Source organism: Phycodurus eques, chromosome 17 (genome assembly GCF_024500275.1).
Source record: "Phycodurus eques isolate BA_2022a chromosome 17, UOR_Pequ_1.1, whole genome shotgun sequence".
Classification (NCBI taxonomy): domain Eukaryota; kingdom Metazoa; phylum Chordata; class Actinopteri; order Syngnathiformes; family Syngnathidae; genus Phycodurus; species Phycodurus eques.
This window is the reverse complement of record NC_084541.1, coordinates 11,588,685-11,595,394: the sequence shown is the minus strand read 5'-3', so window position 1 is coordinate 11,595,394 and position 6,710 is coordinate 11,588,685. Positions and strand designations below refer to the sequence as shown.

The 6,710-nt window shown below is 40.0% G+C and overlaps 1 long non-coding RNA gene across 1 annotated transcript in view; it reads right to left on the bottom strand.

The window, feature by feature from the left end:
* Positions 1 to 767: 767 nt before the first annotated feature.
* LOC133416026 (uncharacterized) overlaps positions 768 to 6,710 on the bottom strand; it is a 6,047-nt gene continuing 104 nt past the window's right edge. Inside the window, exons 1-4 of the long non-coding RNA XR_009770207.1 lie at positions 5,559 to 6,710; positions 5,380 to 5,462; positions 4,999 to 5,168; positions 768 to 1,560 (exon numbers count right to left, since the gene is read on the bottom strand). The exon at positions 5,559 to 6,710 is cut by the window's right edge and continues 104 nt beyond it. This is a non-coding gene — a long non-coding RNA (uncharacterized LOC133416026). The remainder of the gene's footprint in view (positions 1,561 to 4,998; positions 5,169 to 5,379; positions 5,463 to 5,558) is intronic.

Below are 6,710 nucleotides of genomic sequence, written 5' to 3'. Positions count from 1 at the left end.
AAAAGTCAACCATTTGTTTTTTGTGTTCTTTCCGTAATGCCCAAAGATGCCCCCAAGCCCTAACTAAATAGGAAAGTAGTAATTGGTGTTAAAGACGTCAGCTCAACTGAGAAACTAAGATCTTTGTATGCAGAGGAGGAGCTACGTTTAGCCTGGGTTGTTGGTGGAAGTCATCTGTTATCAGTATTTTAAAGGGTAAGGTAAGGAGATGTTCGCACTGTTTCTGATTTTTTTTTCCCACTGTGATAAGTTTCAGATTTTGTTATGTCAATCTCAAAGTACCATTCTGATTTATTTATTTTTTTTCCATATACGACTGAGGCCTCTGTCGTGTGTGGATATAAATCAGATATATATCCAATGTGATCATCCGACCTACACATCATCAAAAGGCAACAAACGTCACAATTGTTCAACAAAACAGACGCGCGACAAAAGCAATGGCGGACAAAGGAGCAGGAAACAGTCAGTGGCATAAAGAAGATGCTTTAGAACTGCTAAATATAAGAAAGTGTTGCTCCAGTTGCACAAAATCCTTGAAATTGCCACAAATGTGTCAGGGCTGAGACCTACATTTGGGTCCATATTTACTTCCATAAACACGCCGCTTTGTGTTTGTGTGCATTAGCAATGGGATGTCCTGTTTTGTGCGCATGCATGTCATTTCGCAGACACATTTGTTTTGCATTTGTTTTTGTAATGTCAATGACAACATAAAAAGGTCAGATTTAACAAAAAAAAATCTGATTTTAATGACAAAAGGCAGCAATAATAGTCATGTCAGTAGACTGAACAGCACATTCAAGCGAACGGAAAATCACAACCACACTTGGCAACTTAACAAAAGACTGTTGTACGTGGCAGGAAAACAGTTTAAACATGCTTTTTGGTGGTAAACAAGACAAAAAGAAGATAATTTTCCTTCACCATATTTGACAAACAATCTCCAGGGGCTCAAACAGGCTAACGTTAGCGTAATAGGAAGCAGGAAGTGGCAGAGGTCACGTGACTGCAGGATCAGGAAGTGCTTTTGCAGAGGGGAGACACGGGTGCATTCGGGGATCTCTAAAACAGGCTTTTGTTAAGCGATAGTTTTTTTTATGGGTTTTGAACCACAAAAACATGCTGTGATTGTCAAGGAAGAAGCAGATTGCCTCAAATAGAGGAAATGGATGACAATAAAATACTTTTTTGAGAGGCGGTTGGCAATGATCAATCACTCCTATTAAATGACTTGCACCTGTGCATTTCAGCAACAGAGACTCTCCACACTTTGCTTTTTAGCCACAGGTCTATATGAAATTATATAGTTCAGTATTGTTCCAAAACACAATCTATATACACTGTATGGGTATGGCTTAGTAGGCAACCACTTGTCCACTAATTGAGGAAATACTCAAATATGATACCGTATCTTTTGTCATGCATACATGTTGGGGTATCCAACCTCAAACACCCTATTCCATGGGTTGTCACTGTATTGTGGCGGTGTACCTAATGAAACGTCCAAGGAGAGGAGCTAGATAAAGAAGGGAGACCATCAGGGCCACAAGTTGTCCACTGCAGCAGCGTCAGGAGTGACAATGGAGAGAAGAGCGAGAATGAGTCATACGCAAGCTCCTCCTTCACCCCCCGCCCCACCCTCCTCCACTCTCCTGCCCATGTAGCTGCGTTACGTCCATCCTGACTCACTCATTCGCCTCAGTCTTACGCCTACTTTTTGGCTTCTACACACGGACGCCCATTCAACTGCAGCTTCATTCACAAAAAAAAAAAAAAAAAAAAAGGTTGGTCATTCATAAAAAAGAACCATACTGGTGTTTAGAACATGTATGCGTGACTTGGTCCTTTTTTGGTGGTCTGATGTGGTGTTCATTGCCTGCCAGGGCCACCCACACTGTAAGCCACTGACACACTGAATCAAATTTGTGTCTGTATGTGTGTGTTTTCTATTCCCACTTCCTCCCAGAGCTGCTGCATCTTCATCCCTGTCTTCCTCTCTCTGGTTAGCTCATCTCTAGACAGTCTGCTTCCCAGGCAGCTAATTATAGGCCACAGTTGTAGGGGGGCCGGATGTGACAGTGTGCCATTGTGTGTGTGCATACATTGGTAATAAAGTCATATATGACATACGGCGTTTCCATTGTTTTCCTGTATTTTGCTATTAAATGCCCACTAGGCTGTTTTTTGTTACTTTTTTGTTTCTTGCAAAGTGTTGCTATCGAATTGATATGTTTCGTCACTGACAAGTGTGTGTGTGTGTGTGTGTGTGTGTGCGCCACCAAGTAGGATACACAACCTCAGCCCCTCCCTCACTGTACTGCAGCTCTGACTCATACAAGGTGGAGGCAGAGACAACCGGCATCTGATGATTGGCAATGAGTGCACACACACTCACACACACAAACACGCGTTCATGTATGCAGCATATGTCCGTATCATAATATGTTACCTATATCGGGTGGAGGTTTTTTCTCCATTGGAAATAATCGAAACAGAAATATAATTTATCTCCAACATCCTTACATACTGTAAGATTATTAACTGTCATGAGTGTCAAAAGAAGTTAATAAGTTCTAATAGTGGCACATCGGAACAATAAGACAATCTTTGAGAACTTTTTACATCAAATTATGACGTTTTTATCGAAAATGGGTTAATAATACACCAACGATGTCATGCTTATTGCAATATTTTAACTGTAAATACATAATACATGTTTGAAGAAAATGCTGAAAATGTGTCACGACTGAGAACTACATAGTACTCAGTTGTGAAGGTGTAGCGTTACACTGTCTTCACCATTTCAGTTTGCTGATTTTTTGAGTGTTGTTGCAGTGACACGCACTTGGGAGGTTCTTGAGCGTTTTCGTTCACATCAGCAGTTATCCAGTGCAATTGTGATATGAAGTTAGCTAGCTAGCTATGCCTGTACACCAAAAATGCATCTTCCCTTCGGATCGTCCACTGTTGTGGTCGCTTTCGAGCGCCTCATTGTCGGCCATGAGTGTGTGCACGTCAGGCAGAAAAAGGCACAAGAGCAAGCAGAGGGAAGTTTCTATTAAAAAAAAATTAGCCAGCGTGTGGACTGGGACTTCGGGCTGGTTTGGCCGCTTTAGAACACCTTGTTGTCTGTCACGGAAAAACACTGTCCCGACCCAGCGGGATATATTTTCGTGGATATATTCTCACACCTCAAACATGTACAGATGTTATGTGTAGGCATAAGAAAGATGCTAGCGAAAGTTGCATACATTTTTCCGTGTCCTAGAAGTGTATTTGTTTGACAACTGACAGTTGGGGGGGGACATAGTTACAGCGCCTTTTTACCCATTAAAATTTGTCATGGTTGTTTAATGACACGTCAAATTTAGAAGCTATCAGTGGACCAGCAATTTGCTGGGATAGAGCCAGACCGTGAATAGCAAAAATCTGCGGATAACTGATGCCTATTATAGATTGCATTGAAAAAATAAAATTTTGCATATATCCATTTTCTGTACCGCTTATCCTCACTCGGGTCGTGGGCATGCTGGAGCCTATCCCAGCTATCTTTGGGTGAGAGGCGGGGTACTGTATGCGTGTGTCTGTGTGTGTGTGTGTGTGTGTGTGTATGTATATATATATATATATATATATATATATATATATACACTATATATAATATAGTATATAATATAACATATATATAATATATATATAATATATAATAATATATATATATACATATATATAGAATTTTATTTTAAACCAAAAAAATCTTAAATAAGCAGGGATAAAGTGCGACTAAGTGTTTTCGAAGTTGGTTCCCACTGAAATATGAAAAAATAAAAATGAAAAACAATATTTTAAAATTAAAGAAAAATTGGAGAAAAAATAATCTGCGAACAGGGGAATCCATGGATGCCGAACTGCAAGTTTGTGGGGGTCCACTGTATTTTTTTATTTTTTTTTACTTTACAGGGACCTTTATAATAAATGGAAAAGTTTAGTTATATAAGGGGAAATATAAGTTAACCACTCAAGTTTTGTGTGACATTAGAGGGGCATTTTTAGGTTCTTAGCACTCAAAAAGTTGAAAAAGAAGTTGTCTGCTGTTAATAATAAATATGTTAAACAGTAAAACAGTAAAATGACCCATAACACACATCTCGGTTTCTTGGGGGGGTTCGTAAAAGTATAAAAAGAAGTTAAACAGAATTTTACAGAAAACAGAAACATTTTAGCCAGGCACAAGTTTCAGATACGTCCACAATCAAGTGAAGTGGGAAAAATACTGAACAGGACAAAAAGTGAAACAAAAATATAAAATGAAAACACTCACAAAGATCACGGAGAAGCCGTTGACACTGAACTAACAGAGTGGTAGATGGTATTGTTCCATTCTTGTTCCATTTTATGGTTTATACTTATTTTACAATTTTTCGGTATTAAAAAAAATGGTGGTGGTTTTTGGGGGCCTGGAACTGATTAATGGCATGATAATTAATTTCAATGGGGAAACGAGTGAACTGAGTTACAAGCTTGGTCACGGAACAAATTAAGTACAGTATGGTAAAACTGTAAAGCACTCAGTGCTTAATGCCTCATATCACACATGTTTTTTTCTTGTAATATGGCACAGTGTTGGTTAGCACGTCTGGCTCGCAGTCAAGGGATTTGGCCTCAAATTTCCATTGGACCATCTCTGTATGGCGTATGTATGCATGTTAGGCTAATTCCAACCAGCCAAGATTTTAAATTGTCATTTGTTGTGAATGTGAGTGTCAATGGTTGTTTGCCTTCATGCGCCCTGTGATTGACTGGCGACCAGTCCTGGGTGCAATCCGCCTTTTGCCCAAGGTCAGCTGTGATAGGCTCCAGCTCACCCTAATGAGAACAAGCACTATAGAAAATGCATGGGATGAAATTGTGTGCCTTGAAAAGCTGACTTCCTGCGTTGAATAGGTCACCTGTATATCATTGATGAGGATTGGAAAGAGAAAAAAAGAAGACAACCTCCTCTTTTTCTTCTTCTTCCTCTTCCCTCCATCACGCTCCCCTCCCCATCCTGACGGGATGAGTCACAGACGGGCCAGTTCCCTTGATGCACTGCAGAAGCATCATGTGACGTCTCCTCCGCCGCCGCCGCCGCTGTCTAACTCGCATTCATTCATCCTTTGTCTCAACTTCCATTCATAAAAAAAGGCCAATGTTACAAAAAAAATAAATATATGCAAGAGTTGAGTGTTTTTTTCATTGATAAATGTGTGTCATGGCTTTGCTTTGACCATGGATGCTGTTTATGATTTTATAGTTGCCATGGTTACAGCATGCCAGGAGACAAAACAAATACAGACGAGACTCACAATGGTGCAGTTCGTTACATAATACACTCACCGGACATTTCGTTTGGTACATGACGAAGATGGGTGGGCAAGCTACGGCCCGTGGGCCATAGGCAGCCCGTGCAAGCATTCCACCTGACCCGTAAAACCAAAATCATTTTAAAAAGCAGACAATCAATTAATACTTATAGATCAGAATCAACATGTTCTTCAACAAAAACATTCCATTACCCATTCATCACTGGAAGGGTTGAGATGCCCTTGATGGGATGCTGTGACATCATCATTCAGGGACACGACGACTGTCAATGTTTGGGTTACCATGGCAACACAGCCACAGTGTCTTACCTTTCCAAAACAGAAAAGAAAGTCTATAAAACATATGGGCAACTAGCAGCCGCCGGGCCGCATGCAGCCCGCACCCACACTCGGAGTGGCCCTCGATTCATTTTGGAAAATGATAAACATATTTTCCTCTACACGGCAGACATTGCTTGCTACTGCTTTCACTGTGTCTCTTCTGTCAGAGCAGAAGGCAGGGCACGGAACGGCGAGCAAATTACATCAAGAAAATGGTGTCTTCCAGGTAAAATTGGAAGCAGATTATGTGTTCACCGAATTAAAAGGCAAACCTATGTGCCTAGTTTACATAAAGACACTATCAGCCAAACAACAGCAATTTCCCCCCCGCAAGAATCGTTGACAGTGCATTTGAAGTGCATGAGGAGTTACTCAAATGTATCCCCTCTAAAAAACATGGACATACTTGTATTCAGCGCTGTTAGTAGTGTTGCAAACGCGTACGGAGGCTTGGACAAGCGGCTGTTACGAATGGATGGCGACAACAAAGCAGAGTGAACTTTTCTGCTCTATCATACAAGTGAGTGAGTGAGTCGGTTTGTTAATTTGTGGATTTTTAATGACATGCAGGACTAACGTATAATATTAAAATCTTTAAGTGAATTTATGATTTTGAAAAAATGCAGAAAATTAGTTATTGCACTTTATTTTGGTTTGCTGTTCAGCAGTTTTCTGCCATCTTTGAATAGTGTTTTTTATTGCACTGGGGGGGGGGAATCCCTTTGTAGTCGAAGACTAGATTTTTTTTATAGATGCATTTGAGCATTAAAATATATTAAGATACTGTGCTGTACATAGATTCAATAAAAATATGTACATATTTTGTCCTTATTTAAAACAGCATTTTTGTCATATTTGTGGTTAGGAAGTGGACAGTCTTATGTGGCCCCCTGGTAGCACTGATGCAAAATTGTCCAATTGCATCAGAAAATTAGTCCAAGACAGATCATTTCAAAACTTTTTCCACCATTAATGTGACTTATGAACCTGTACAACTCAATTGAAATTCATTCATTCATTCAT